Source organism: Struthio camelus, chromosome 1, assembly GCF_040807025.1.
Source record: "Struthio camelus isolate bStrCam1 chromosome 1, bStrCam1.hap1, whole genome shotgun sequence".
NCBI lineage: Eukaryota > Metazoa > Chordata > Aves > Struthioniformes > Struthionidae > Struthio > Struthio camelus.
The window spans coordinates 105,782,733-105,796,132 of record NC_090942.1 but is presented as its reverse complement, the minus strand read 5'-3'; the positions used below and the strand labels follow the sequence as shown (position 1 = coordinate 105,796,132).

The 13,400-nt window shown below is 38.7% G+C and overlaps 1 protein-coding gene across 3 annotated transcripts in view; it reads left to right on the top strand.

Moving 5' to 3' along the window:
• The window catches only part of POU2F1 (POU class 2 homeobox 1), a 121,701-nt gene that overhangs the window by 5,762 nt on the left and 102,539 nt on the right, over positions 1-13,400 (top strand). The window contains exon 2 of one of the 3 annotated variants that reach the window (XM_068909618.1): positions 10,684-10,767. The exons of the other annotated variants lie outside the window; for them this stretch is intronic. The gene's annotated coding sequence lies outside the window, so the exon portion shown is untranslated. The remainder of the gene's footprint in view (positions 1-10,683; positions 10,768-13,400) is intronic. 3 annotated transcript variants of the gene reach the window in all.

The window sequence follows — 13,400 nt, the reverse complement described above, 5'->3', positions numbered from 1 at the left end:
CGAAAATGATTACTTAGATCTCCGTATTATTCCCTTCCCTAGTTTCTAATTTCACAACTGGCTAGCAAATATCCACAATTGTTAACATTATAATGCTATAACGTTAATGTTATAATACTGATGCATTGTAAATTGTGCACCTCTATAGTGGATTATAAAGCCTTTGCAAAAGGAGTTTCTGTAGACTGCTCCTGGCTAATTGAATTAGTTTAAGGTTAATAAACCGCAGTTGAGTGATGAAGTGTTAGTTTGGTACAGAGGATTTGCAGGGTTCCAATCCTGCATTTGTCACCAGTTCTGCTTGCTTTGCAATCTTGGGCTAAATCCACGTAATGAGAATGATAGAGAACGTTTTCACAGAGGTGTTGCCAGAGAAATCATTAGCTAATGTTTTGTAGTATTTTGAGGAATAAGAGTTCTCCTGCTTTTGCATGTAATTTTACAAGCTTATGCCCAGGTTAGACTTTTCTTAGGATGTTTCACTGCTGGTACGGTTTGTATGCCGTCATCAGCGATGGGGGCCTCGTGTTGTAAAGGCTCAGATTACTGTCAGTTCTAACTACAGTGTGATGTAGATCTGCTGTAGGGTATGCAGTTCAATGACAGTTTAAATCAGCCCGAGTCTGCCCTCCTCTCCCTGTGTGTTCCTGCACCCTTCCCTGCACTGGTGCAGATGCTCGTCTGATTCCTTTGCTGAGCTAGTTCAGGGAATTAAATTGGCCGAAAACAAGCCTTGCCAAAAATAATGAATAGGGTTTTTTTGTTGGTTTAGCTCTCTGAACTGGCTCACAATGCGATTAGACAAAGAGCAGTACCAATCAAGGAAGGGGAGAGGAAGCACACGTGTTGACTTGAGTTTCCTCATAATTTCATTCTATCTTGATCGCTTTCAAGATGCCAGAAATGGAAAATCGTGCTCTCAGCCATGTGATCCTACCCCTTAACTTGGCACCAGTCCTGGCACTCATTGATTTCCTGTATGCTTTAGTTGAACTTGCTAAACTGGTAGAAAGCTAGCCCTAGATCTTTTTAGATAGTCTACTCATGAGTTGAAATCAGCTCAGCTAAGGCTTTGAAGAGTGTTATGGTCCGTGCAAGAAAGGGGTAGAACCGTATGAGTGAAAGTAGAGGAAGGGGAAAGAAGGAAGGGGAATGAAGCTTCCTCTTTTCAGAAGCAGCAGCAGCAAGCATTTTGGTTAGCTTAGTTGTATCGTATAGCTTCACTTTTAGATGAGCACAAACCACTGTGAAACCACAGTCAATTGAGTTGATGAACTCAAGCTGGTCTAAAATGGTTCTGGCACGAGAGAAGTGATGGGAATGTAAGGCCATGGGCAAGATGCAGGACCTCCCATTCTAGCAGCAGGCTGTGCATAGATCACTGAAGCTAGCGATGAAACTGCACGTAGGAGAAAGAATAGCTTACAAACCAATATATGCTGAAAATTTGGTTGGGTTTGTGCTACGATAGGTATGATTACATTAATAGTAGCCATGGCAGAAATTCTTAACTAAAAATTGTGGATGGATATTTAATTGGCTGCCTTATTTTAGTGCCGCTTACAGTGAGACACCTCTTTAAAAAAAAAAACAAAAACCAAAAAAAAAAAAGCTTAGTTGCTAGATAGCTTTAGCCGTTTCACACAATCACTCTGAGATGGATTTACCTTTTCTATAAATTGTGACATTGTGGCAGAAACCTTTTGCTCATTAGTCCCTTTTTCCCCCAGAAATCAGATTTGCCTGTTTAGAGATGAAGTAGCATATAGCTATTTTCGTAAAATGGCCATATTTGACATTGCATGATATGGCATGAAGTTTTGGAAAAGGAAGAGCAGCTAAGATGCTAAAATAGCAAATACAGTCAAAGACTTAACATAAATGTACACAAACCTGTTGAATGAAGCCAGAGGACTTCCCCCCCCCCCTTCTCTTTAAGACTTAAAGGCTATAAAGAAGCCACCATCCTTTTTGCGGTGAACTCCTTCACTATGTGTTCTCTTTGTCCTTCTGATGATTCAGGTTTTTTTTGAAAATACCATGTGACTTAGTAATTTGTGCCTGGCCATACCAGTGTAAAGTAGCAGCTTTATATTACTTGAATGTAGCCAAGGGGGAGGAGTATTCAGTGAATAAAGGTAGAAATGACTCAGACATTTGATGAATCAGTCATTTCTGTATTACTAGTTAATATGGTCTATTGAATGAGAAATACGATTTAAGTTTCTTCCAGGAATCCTGTTGCAAATATGCCTTTCTGAGTATATTTATTCACAGTTCTTTTTCTTACCTGCTGAACTTCCATACCTGTGGAGATCTCACTTTTATTTTAATTTTCAAATGTAGGTTTAAGTTGTTAGTTGAATTTGATTATTTTTAAGGCTGCAAAGATATGGAAATGCTAGCGAATGCTGCCTCCCTTCCTTAATAACTCTTACAGGAACGTTTCTCTTCCCCCCCCCCCCCCCAGCATGTTCATACGCACACACAAACACACACACTCTTTGGAAAAAGGACCAGAAAGCTCAGGGTGCGGACAGTTTCTTCTGGCGCTGATTGTACTAGTACAAGGCGTTACTGCTTCCGACTGTCATGGTATCGCTGTTGGAGTTTCCTTTTCCCTTGCATCTACTAGTACCCCCATGGGCAGACCCGCTATCTTACAGATTTCAGTTAAAATTAGCTGGGTTAGCAAAGACTGTGACCTAAACTAGCCCAGGTAATTTTGACTGAAATGTATGAGTGAGGGTTTGTCTGAGTTGCTTTGTCATCATACCTGAGGGTGCAATTCATGTTACACTTAATCCAATTTAAGGGTGGGCTGCTGCCAAAAAGAAGTGGAAACGTGTGCAGGAAGAGCATTGCGCTGTCACTTTCTGGGTTATTGTCTGTTTGGATGAAGCCTATGTAAAACTTTGCGCTAGCTTCTGGCGGAAATGGGATGGGATCCTCTGGAAAAACTGGTGGTAGGTGAGGAAGCAGTAACCTTTTACTAGTAACTTTGTTTCTGGATGAGGGTGTCTAGTCTCAGTGTTAGAAATATGTGGCTTTCCTCTGTTACTTGTTTTGTTTGTTTTCGTTGAATTTACATTGATCCTGACGTATACAATGTCAATTATTATGAGTATTTCCAATATCTCAAGTGAAACATGGGATTTACTGATCATTTCCCTTAACCAGGACCAGACTATCATAAGATTGCCTTGCTGTTCCATTTCAGTCAGAACGCAGTTACTTTAGACAGCTTGTGGCAAGAGAGCTAGCTAAATTTAGGAACTTAGAAGTGTTTTTCAAAACAGTTGAGGACTTACACTTCTGCATGCCTAGTCCAAGGTCTAGTAGTTTCTGTCTCAGAATCAGTCGCACTGTCTCACACTGCAAGCCATTTGAGTCAAATCAATGCTGACCTTTATTTAACTCTTATTTTACTGCCAGTGCAGCTTCTCTTTGGTTAGAGTGAGCCTGCCAATGTAAGGGAGATGCCATCAGCTGCCAGGCTACACCACTGTCTTATCAAATTCAGGCACTGCTCTAGAAGGCAGCATTGGGTAAAACTGTTCTGTTGAAGAAGCAGCAGTTGTAGAGATGATTTTTTTTTCTTTTTTCTTTTTTTTTTTTTTTGTTCAGAGCTCTCAGAAGAGATGTCAAATGGAAAAGTGTAAACTAGAAACTTGCACATTTTGAGGTTGATTTTACCTAATTTTGCAAAAAGTGTATCTTCTAAAGTTGCAGATATATTTTTTTAATATATCTGTTTTTAAACTAACCTCTACTGCGTATACTTTCTGTGCAAGGTTGTACAAAGAAGGGCTAAGCAGTCAGTTGCATGTTGTTCTTCACCTCTGGTGAGCACTGAGCTGCAAATTCTTGGTATCTGTGAATACAGTCAAAGGAACTATCCCTGTGCTGACCCTATTTTTACACTCTTTCTTAGCCACCTGCTGTTGACTCCTGTGGGAGGAGGGTCAAGTAGATCTTTGGTATGAGCCAGTATGGTGATTTTTGTATTCTCCCATCTTTCAAACAAAAGCATGTTGCCAATATTTTTCAATTTGTATTGATTTCTAGTCCCTTGTAGGTCTCATAGATGGTTCTTTTCCTATCCGTTGGTGCTTATCAGCCTCACAAAAGAGTTTGAGGAAGATGTTTTTGTGCTTTGCCCATTTTCAGCTCTGTAGAAGAATTTGGGAGTTGCTCCTACTCTTTCCTACTAATTGCTTGTACCCTAACAAGGAACTAGAGAGCTGCAAGCTCCTTTGGCTGTCTTATCTTGTGAAGACAAGGGGTAGGTAAGAAGGATGGGCAGTAAAAATTCAGCCTCCTTTTTTCTGTTTAAAAAAAAAAAAAATCACAGAGGGTCTTGAGCGTGTTTTAACGTCTTTCTGCAGTCAGGGAGTGTGGAATCCTGCATAATTCTGGAGTTTATTTTACTATCAAGGCTATTCCTTTTCTCATCACAAAGAAAGTGGGAGACAGTAGCATTGTGAAGAATGTAACCTTTCAGAGTTCTGAGAGGTAAAAATGCCCCGTTTCAGTGTAACATGACTTAATTTCTTGCGGAACTTGGAACTTGCAACATGGCTGCACCTTATATGGTTCAGTTCTGTGGTGCAGAAAGGGCTTGTTCCAAACGTACTAAGGTCTGGCTAAAGCCCAGTGCTGTAAAACTTCCTGAGAATGTGATTTAGGCGTGCCTGTGTTGAAAAACCACTTCATGATTATTGTTCTCCATGTGGTAGTTAAAATTAAAGATGGATCCAGGCATGTCTTGTAACACGTTTTAATAATAACTATAGTAAATGCAACTATTTATAAACCAGCAATGAAGTTTAAAGGAAATAGCATTGTATTTAAGTGCTTATGAACCTGAGTTTACCATCCACAATTATAGAAAACTCTGCAACAGCAGGAAGAATTTGCTATATGTTATAGAAGTTAAAAGCAAAAGGAGTTAAAATGATTGTCTTGTGTCTTGAATCACCCAGCCTTTCTCAACTTGGTTTGGTGGGGGAAGGGAGGAGTAACAGTTACTGTCTCTCTGGGTTATGATGCCTCTAGTCAGGTTTGCCACTGTTGCAAGTACTTGGAAATTTTGTGCTAGGATGTGGAGATATGCAATTGTTGCTTCTGTTATAATACTGATAAATGAATAGCAAAAGAAAAAATGACATGTACAAAAATGTGCCAGTAGTTCTGTCTTCTCATTTCCTGTATCTGCTGTTAACATAAACAGAGGTGAGACTTAACAGGAGGACTGTGGTGTTGGGGAAAAACCTAATCCAACAAGTTCATTTTAAACTTACCTAAAAAGCTCACTAAACTCTTGAGACAATCTGTAATTTTCTGTGTGTGTTGGGAGAAGACACATTAGTTCTTAGTTGCTTAAGGGACTGGGACCAGTTAATCTGTCAATCTTTCAAAAACAAAATTAACTGCTGGCACAGTTTTCTTTTCATTATTTATTGAAGTGGTGATTTTGTATTGTGTGGTTTTGAGCCAGAAATGCTGCATTTACTAATGAGAAAGGGACTGTTGTTGGCATTTGTGTTAGACCTATTTGTGATGTAAATATATATGAATTGCATAATAGATACACTTTTAGAAATTTATACTCAATTGGGTGCATTTCTGACAAGTAACTTGCTTGAGTGGATCTTTTTTATTATGAGGTGTCTCCTATGCTGAGCTTTTATCAACTTGTTTCAATTTTCTCAGTTTATGGCAACAATGTTAACTGTATTTGGTATATTTGGGTGTGTGTTTGTGTATGCAAGTTATTATCACCAAATGCATCATCTGCTGCCAAGGCTGTTAAAAACATTTGGAAGATGTGTTCATTTCTTTACCTTTTAGTAGCGGGGAATGGATTGGCACACTCCAATTTCTTAGAATATGTAGTCAACTATAGTATATTTCTTGAGTACACTTCATGTTGTGGAGAGTTAGTTAAACTAGGGATTTTCATAACGCCATCATCCAAGTAGTGGCTATCATTCTTGGTTATGTGAAATAGTATTAGGAGAACACTGAAGACAAACATATGGGATACAGCTGTCTAGCTATCATCTCTATCTGAAACTCCTCATTTTATCATTTGTTTATATTCTCTACTTCGTTTAATACTCACTTGTTGAGACAATCTTTTATAAAGAGTGAGGACTTGAGGGGCAGATTACTTTAGTACTTATGGTCTTTGGTTTTGGTGTAATCAGTGTACTTGATAGCAATTGAGAAAGTGTCCAACAAAGGCATGAGGCCAATGCGGATATGTGGTGGTGCTGTTTAATTGGTAGCTAGGACAGTTTTGTTTCTTTAGAAGCTGAAAGAAAACATCAGTGCGTGCTGAAAGTATTTAGACAGAGGGACTAATTACATATGGTTGAGTGGAAGTGTTCTTTAGTCCAGCAGTAGTTTACAGGTTGTTCTTTAAGAACCACGGAGGTATCAAATAAATACACTCTGGTATGGCCTGTTTGTTAAAATTTGCTTTAAAATAATTACTTTTGTGTTAATCAACTCATCTTTTTAAGGTTGGACTATGAAATATCATATTTGATATTACTTGGACTTTTTATTCAGCCGGTTAGTAAGAAGCAGCTAATTTGAGGGTGCTATTTCCTTCATGTGTCATGTAGTATTAAATGATTTATTTTAACAAATTGTTGAGATTGCAACATCAAATGTGGCATTTGTGCATTTAGTCAGGAACTTAACTGTGACCTGATAAATTTAAGTCAACTGCTTAGCTTTTTCTGAGTGGGGTTTTTTTTTTTTTTTCTGAAGCTTGGGTCTAGGGTTAGCAAATATTCCTTATGTAAAAGAAGGTCGTTTAGAGGAAAAGGGATGAAGCTTTCCTTTACAAGGAGACTATTCACAGGCTGTTCTTATGGCCCTGCAGATTCGATGCATTACATCTAGCAAGTGTGTAAAAAAACACATGACTAGTATGTGAAGGCCCTGTTGAGGGGGAATCCTTAAACAAAAGGAGTTGTGGGCTCTAAAAGTGGAATATGTTCTCTATCAATTAGTTCTGCTGCGTGATAGTGACAGTTTGACACTTATCTATCTTGCTTTTTTAAATAGGAAGTGGAAGATGTTTTTTCTTGGAGTTTTTGCCCTGTGTTTCATCTGTTGAAGAGGTTTGTTGTATATGGCTGTAATCATATGCGTAGGAGAGGAAAGCATAAATATAAGAATTATTCTGCACCAGAAAAACTGATGAACACTGCAGAAGAAAAATACCAGTTTTTCAATTAGACCCTTTTTATCATTTGTCTGTGCTTTATCAGGCCTCTTTATATATGTGCCTGAGCGTTAGGAAGTCTCACACTGGGGGAACAAAATAAGAGGTATTGAAAAGGCAATTTACCTACAGTAATATCTTATTTCCTGTGTGGTTGAAGAGATTTGTGTTTGAATAAGAACATTTCTTTTGTGGCCGCACAGGTGCTCCTTGATTCTGCAGTGGAGGCAGTATTCTGTGCTTGAGACGAGCTCGTTGCCATGGCAACAATTATGATGTCATGAGTTCAGGACAGTGACTTCACTGCAGTGCATTTTATTTTTATTCAGAGTTTTCTTCAGATCTTATTAGCAGGCCAGTAAGCATCTAGGTATGCTTTGGGGACTTGTTTGTTAAATGATAAGGGCTAATTAATCCAGATCTGTCTTTGAAATGAAACCTCATTGCTGCTGACCTTTAAATCCATATCCAAAGTCTGGGAAACAGATCTTGCATTTTATCTTGGCCTGTTTCAGCCGTACTAACCCCAAAAGTTTGCTGATGTGTTAGGAATGAAGAAGAAAATGCTTTTTTTTTTTTTCATAGTATGGGCATGATCCTCTTCAGCTGACAGAAATCCATGTACTTCAATAACGCGAGAGTAGCAGTGGCCTGTTATGTCTCTTCTCCCAGAAGAATTTCTCCAGTTCTGGCTTGCCTCTTTTAGTCTGCTTCTTTCCTGAAGCAGGTGAAATATTAATTCTTAGTTTCATTTCAAGGGTTTGTTGACCTACAAATTTTACCAGGAAACTTCCTGCCAGTCAGCCTTTGGAAAGGGTCAGCTAGTTTCTGCTCTCTGAGCGCTTTCGTTGTTGTGTATCTCCGTTTCACAGGTGGTAGAGCTGGCTGTGTTCAGTTCATACTCCATTGCCCTGTCTTTCATTGCTTTCTGACAGTCAAAGGGAAAGCATTTAGCATTTTTTCTGCTATTTTTCTTCCAAATTTAGCCCCAATAAAAATGTTACTAAAAACATGTAGCTTAACTGATGTGCGTTTCTTTTGTTGGCATAATTGTATATCTGTTTAGAGCTAGTTTACTAGCTTAACTCAAAGGTTGCCCAAGCCTTCTGGGTCATCTGACTTTTTACATCATCAGTGAATAATGTGAAGTGTGGTAATACGGTATGCTAGGTATTTTTGTAAGGCCTCTGTTGGCCTCAGCAAGGAAAAAGTTCTCCACCTATGGCTTAGTTTGACAAAAATTGCTGCTGTGTATAGATGAGGCCTAAAATTGTTATCCTAAGTATGCTGAAAGCATTCTCTAATAAAAGCAGAGAATGCAGGATGTGCTTGTTTCTTGTTGTGTCTTATACTTCAGTCATCATTTGCATTAAATTGTATTGAGCAAACGTATATCCGTGTAGGTGAGGTTAGAATGAAATGACCTCTTCACATCTCTCCTTTTCTGAAGAAAGATGGGTACTTGAGAAGCACACGTTAGCAAATGGAAGAATGTCATGGACAGCCCACAAGGAAGATGAAAAACATAAAAGGAAAACTAAAGTTCTAGCTGTCTTCCTACAGCGAAGGAAAAATATCCTTTCTATCCTGTCATCTATGATAAGCGTACCATGAAAACTGAGTTTTGGTATGCTGGAACTGGAGTTAAAAATGCGTGATTGAGGTGTTTTTGCAGTGAGCTACTAATGTGGAGCAAACTGCAAAATACTGTTGCAGGTACTGCTGTTTCACCTTACCTAAGTGTGGGTCCCGTGCTAAAAGCTCTGCTGACTTATTCTAAGCACAGCTTTTACTAGCATTAGTATTTTTTCTGTAAGCAGCGTAAATGTGCTATTGCTAGGGTAGCTTGTATTAGTATCTCTAAATGCTTCCTCAACTAATGCAAGCATTTTTGTCTTGCTCTAATGCCTGTGTGCTTGGAGGGTATTATCAATTTAGCAGTGCTGGTATGATTTGATTGCTAAAGCTTTCAGTGTGTACACTAGGTTTGTGTGATCCTTAGAATAGCCTTCTGTAATGCAGGTATTTTCTTCTTCTTGCTCTTCATTTCCAAACATTAAGCTATTGGAAGGAATAGCAGCTTTCTAATGACAAACTGACCTAACTTTACGTGAAAAATTGCGAACTCAGAACTCTAACTTTTCAGTCGCGTGGAGATTAGATCATACAGTTCCCAGCAGTGTTTGCATGAATTAAGGTTGAATTTAAAAATAATGTTACGACAGTTGATACCAAACGCGGAATGTATATGGAATTGAAAGCTCTGGACTGCAGGAGTCTTGGCAATGAAAAGTCTTCGGAAGAACTGAAAGGGAGTGTAGGAGGTTTTCTGGGATGCTTGGGAAAAATTGTTACTTCTACAAAATCTCAACGTGTCAAAAAGGGAAACGTGGAATGGAAAAAACAGGATCTTGAATGTTAATGTGTGAGTTCCCTTTCTCTCTTTTACGAATGGATGAGCCTATGGCCTGCCTGCAATATAGATCAGAAAGGAACATGCTGCTATTTCTTCAAACTTATTTAAAAGAATGGGATGAGAGGAATCATAAGCAAAAAAAACTCAAACAAAAAACCCCAGAGCAAACAAAAAAGCATAATCTTTTATAATTATTTCATGAAACAACTTACTTTCAGTGTTCTTCTAATTCCACTCCAAATACTTCTATGATTATCTGAATTGGTGCTCGATTATGTTCTTGCCCACCAGGACGCAGAAAATAAGCTAATCAGAACTGCTTGCATTTAACGCTGTCGCTTCTACTTAAAAGCGCAGAATAAACTAGTACGCTAGAAGTCTCTAATGTGAATTAGACACTACATGCTTTGTTTATGCAAGACAGACTAGAACCTATCTTGTAAGTAACTACCAGTGCCACTATTGCGTTAAAGAGTGGCAATCCTAGTGGAACTGAGGTGAAGGAATTCGCTTGCATTTCGTTATATAATGGTAAGGAGTGGCTTGAGTTTGAGTTTGTTAGGACTAAAGTTGGTGTTTTGGTACTTTGGCTGCAGCTTTGAAGTCTTCTCCAGGTCATCAGGTCTGAAAGGATTCAAGTGAGAAGAGCTAAAACACTTTGCAGTGCCTGTTTCACAGCCCAGAACCAAATTTGATGGCTCTTTGAGATATTTCAGCATGTTTTCTCCAAGATCCGACTGTGACCCATGTGTGTTATTTCTTGGTTCTCCTTCTAGTAATAAACTTAGGTTAAGTAGCTGGAACCAGTCTTAAGGAGAAGCAGTAGTAATGTTTTTCAGCCGTCAGAATATGTGGAAGAGGACTTAAGAAAGGGAAGGCTTGAAGAGCTGAGCTGCCTGCTGCTGAAGAAAGGTTAGAAGGCTGGGAAATCCAAGGTGTTTCAGGGACACTGCTTGGTAAAAAGCTGAGCTTTTAAACTTGACCTTGCTCAGGGGTCCTTTCTGACCTATTGATCTATCAACAGGTTCATCTGTCATAATTCTGAATATCAAGTGACCTAATCCACCAATCCTTTGCCACTTCCAATCTGCTTGGAACAGCATCACAGGTAGAGAGACGCTTCTAATAGTCTTTGAAGGACAGGATTTTATTGGCTTCATAAATTCCTACATAGCTTACAAAGGCCTATATAGTAATTTCTACATATAATTTTACAAAGTAATATGGGTTTAAAAATCTAATGTTTTGAAAGTAATTTGGAGAATCTTCCTTGGTACAAGGAGGCTAGTCTCCCAAGTGTGTAATTAAATCCTTGTAGGTGAGTTTTGGAAGACATGCTGCATTTGAGTCAAGTGAAAACCTCCATGACCAGTTTGTGAATGGAGATGAGCGATTCTGCCCCATGCCACAGTCTCAATTTGGGACTGCTGTGGGGTGCCAGGATGACATGGTTATCTTGGCGTTAGCAGGCTGCCTGACTCACTTTTTCTGCAGCTTTGATTCAGATTACCCAGCAGTCCTTCTGCTTTGCTATTGATCAAATGATACAGCACTGGCGGAAAAACGTGCTCCTTGAAGCTCCATGTGGCTCTTGTAGCCAACTCGAGCTATACAATGGGAAATAGGATAGCTGCCTTTATCTGATTGAACAGCTGACTTTGGCATGAAATCTCCTTTTTCATATCCACTTGCTGGAAGTGGTGTGGCAATAAAAACACTTTTTTTTTTTCTCTTGTCGAGAAAGCAAAAATAAATGAACGCTTCCTCATTTCATGCATTGCAGCCAAAGCGCGCTCTGACGTTCTTTGAGTTTAGTTATCAGATGTAAATGCTGTGATTGTACTTTAGCACGTAAATTTTCTACTCTCTGTTAATTGCCAGGATTCATGCTGTATGAGGGTATTTTCATGGTGACCTCAACTATTGTTTCTCACTATATTGATGTTAAATGAATTGATAATAGTGAAACATGTTTCAGCAGTAATCACTAAATTACAGGCATTGATCAGCTTAGAAAATTGCTGTGCCTGTTTTAACAGTGAAACATTCCTGTATTTCTCATTTTCTGTGTACAAGGCATATTTTCTGAGAAACTGGGGATTCTTTTTCCACAGTTCCTGGATGTAGAGCTTTTCTGCTCTTTTGTTGGCCTTAAGTTGTGGTTTTATCAAAACAGAAACATACCATTTGCATTGGAAGTATTGTGTTACCATGCCTATTACGTTGTCCCAGAGCACCATACAAAGTACTGTGCCTATGGCACAAATTTGTAGAAGCAAAGCTATCAAAATATCACACTTGAATAGAAAAAAAAAGTGAAGGTTTATTGTAGCTCTTTTGGAAATTTTGAAGGCTGTTGTGTAAATGGGTTTTGGGTAAACAAAGCTCTGCTGAGTCCAGAACTTTTCTTTAAAAGTAGTTGTGCATATTAAGAAATGCTTTTGCTATTAATACACATGAATGATATTCTAAACTTTTTCTCAATATCCATGTATGTATTTTGAGTTTAAAGTAAAGCTGTCTGAATAAATCTGTAGTGCTAGCTAATCTGAACCTACTGAGGCTTATCTGCTGAGATGCACTGTATAGTCAGTGAAAGTGATGACTTTCAGAAGGTCAGGTTTGAGTCTTGTACTGGGTAGTGGGCCTGAAGTAGCGTTCCTTATGTACCCAAATTGTCATACGTAATAAGCACATGATATTTAATGAACACTCAAAGATTAGCCTGTAATTTGTATTATTGAAAATGAAAGCCACTGGGTGATAGGCTTGCGTAAGAGGATCGCATTTATTCAAGTTAGGTGATCCAAATTTTTAAAACGTGGAGAAACTGCAGAGAAATGTAGGCTGCCTCTGTAGCTAATGGAGAGAAAGAAAGATGAATTTCAGTAACCCAATGACAGCATTTACAATTAAACCTCTTGGTTCCTATGTGTTTCCTTCCTCTAGATAATTCAGGCTTTGGGGGAAAAGGGGTGAGAGAGGAGACATTTTTATTCCATTTTCATTTTTATATCTTGCTTAGCATTCTCTCCTTGCTCCCCAAACACTCTCACACTCACTTCTCTTGCAGTGCTATGGTGGAGAAAAAGATTTGGGGAAAGAGGAGAAGCAGCACAGTAGAACAAGACGCATAGGAGGAATAAGCCATTAAAATGTTTGACAAAACTAAGGAAATAGGAGGAAGATTTAGTAGGAAGAGAAGAGCTCTGGAGGAAAAAAATACTCCGTGCTTTCTTTAGCCCATAAAAAGTGCAACGTGTGGGTGAACTTCACATCTATGGCTGCAGTGTAGTAGATACAGAGACAGACACTTGCCTGGTTGTAATTGTAAAGGGTTGTTGGGGTAACTGCTTCCTGCGAGAAAAGTCGCAAACAGACAAGGAAAAATCTTAAGATAAATGGACTTACTCCTTTGTCATTGAGTTATCTATTAATGCATGTAAGTAGAAAAGAGCAATTTGAAACAGTGCAGAGTTCAAATAGTATCACCTAAAGATTTTAGGCAGAGTTTGTATTACATTTGGCTTCACAAGTTTGTGGTGCTTGCATTGGCTTCTGCTTCTCAGATGGTATTGATGGAGTACAAAAGAAAAGAAACAATGAGATTGCTTACGAACACACACTATATATATTTGTAGACAGCAACAATAATAGGGGGGGGATAATTTAAAAAAAAAAAAAAAAGGTTGGTATCTAGTCAGACTGAAGAGGAATATCCTTGAAATGTTCTCAAAACAG